This window comes from Natrix helvetica (genome assembly GCF_964273705.1).
Source record: "Natrix helvetica genome assembly, chromosome: 6".
NCBI classification, from domain to species: Eukaryota; Metazoa; Chordata; class Lepidosauria; order Squamata; family Natricidae; genus Natrix; species Natrix helvetica.
The window spans coordinates 2,860,891-2,862,703 of record NC_138553.1 but is presented as its reverse complement, the minus strand read 5'-3'; the positions used below and the strand labels follow the sequence as shown (position 1 = coordinate 2,862,703).

General features: G+C 44.9%; 1 pseudogene across 1 annotated transcript; it reads right to left on the bottom strand.

The window, feature by feature from the left end:
• Window positions 1-572: 572 nt before the first annotated feature.
• LOC309394927 lies at window positions 573-1,585 on the bottom strand (annotated as a pseudogene). The gene has a single exon. The product of its transcript is annotated as an uncharacterized misc_RNA (transcript).
• Between the last annotated feature and the right edge of the window lie 228 nt (window positions 1,586-1,813).

Here is a 1,813-nt window from a genome sequence, read left to right as displayed (position 1 = left end):
TAGCTGTCAAAATTTTCTATACCTTTTTTAACCCCTTTTCCTTGAAAAAATTTGTAAAAACCAATAAAAACTTGTTACAAAAAAAAAATCAATGTAATTTGCCTCCATGAAAAAACAACAACAACCCTACATTAACCCTTGAGAGAAAGAGATGTGTGTTGTACAGGTAGTCCTTAACCAAAATCAATCTCTCAAGTTCATCCCCTACAGCCAACTGGAATATATACCGCATTTTTCAGAGTATAAGACGCACCAAGATTTTGAAGAGACCAGGATCAAATAAAATAAAAAAAGTTTTTTGCCCTCACAGACTTTTGGGAGGCCAAAAATGCTGTATTCAGCGTATAAGATGCACCCAGATTTTCACCCTCTTTTTGGAGGGAAAAAGGTGCGTCTTATACTCTGAAAAATACGGTAGTTATTCAAGAAAATGAGATTTCTCCCTCTAAAATTCCAGGTTTTGCATATCACACGTGAATCAAGGCAGCACCACAACTCATCTGTTAAAAAATAAAAATAACTCCTGCCTCAGAGCAACACGGTAATAAGGGAGGACAGAGAACTCATAAGGATCAAAGCAATTAGAAATTTATTTGACTTGCTAAAGTTAGGTTATTATGCCGGAGCAACGGGGGACAATTTTCTGCAGAAAACTCCCTGTCTATCCAAATAAGCTTCTCTAGAAGATCACAATCCTGGTCTCTTGGTATCCTTTGGAGACCTTAAAAGTCAAGAATATCTTCCGATCCCAAAAGATGCCACATTCTTCTGGGAAGCCCAGAAAAAATCCAGAAATCACCACGGATGAAGTTCAGTTGGCATCTCCAGGTCTGATGGAGGTTTCCACCACTGATCACGTCCCACCAAAACCGATGGTCTTAGCTGTCCTCACCAGGCCACATTACAGAGGAATTACATGGCCCAAAAAAGTCATGAATTATTTCGATCTCGGAGGCGCAAGGTCTCCACGGCTTTGGTAGACCTCTTCACTTGCTGGTCATCATCCTCAGGAATTCCTCATAATTCATCTGCCCGTCTCCATCCAGATCCGCCACCTTCAGCATCTCCTCGACTTCTTCGTTGGACAACTTCTCACCCAAGTTGGTCATGATGTGCCTCAGCTCCGCGGCGCTGATGTAACCGTTCCCATCTTTGTCAAAGACCTGGAAGGCTTTCCGGATCTCATGGCAATCACGGTTCTTGATTTCCTTTTCCATCAGGTTCAAGAACTCCGGGAAGTCAATGGTGCCGTTTTTGTGAGTTTCCAGCTTGTGGACAATCTCCCTCAGCTCAGCTTCAGTGGGGTTTTGTCCCAAGGACCTCAAGACGGTGCCGAGTTCCCTGGTGGTGATGGTCCCATCTCCATTCCGGTCAAAGAGCATGAAGGCTTCCTTGAACTCGGCAATTTCTTGTTCTGTCAGAGAGGTCATGGTGTCTTCTTCTGTCCCACCAACTCGCCGATCGTCTTCTGCGGCTGGTTGCTCGTGTCGGCGGTGAAGAACTGCTCCCCTTCCCTTGGCCCAAAGGTAGGGTTGCTTTTTCTGGCTGGTTTCCAGAGATCTTTTGGCATCTTGCAACGAGGAGACAACACCCGGGCTTTGATTCCATTGGAGCAAAGTCAACTGTGGAAATCTTCTGCTGAAGGGTCCACACCCTTTGCGTTAGGAACCTGCTAATCTTGTTTGGGCCAAGCCCGAAGGAGATTCACGATTTCTGGGTTTCATCCCACGTCTTTATGGGACTGAGGTTGCTACTGGTTCTCCGTGAGAAACTTCCAACCCATCTGGAGAACATCAGATGGAGGAGAACAATG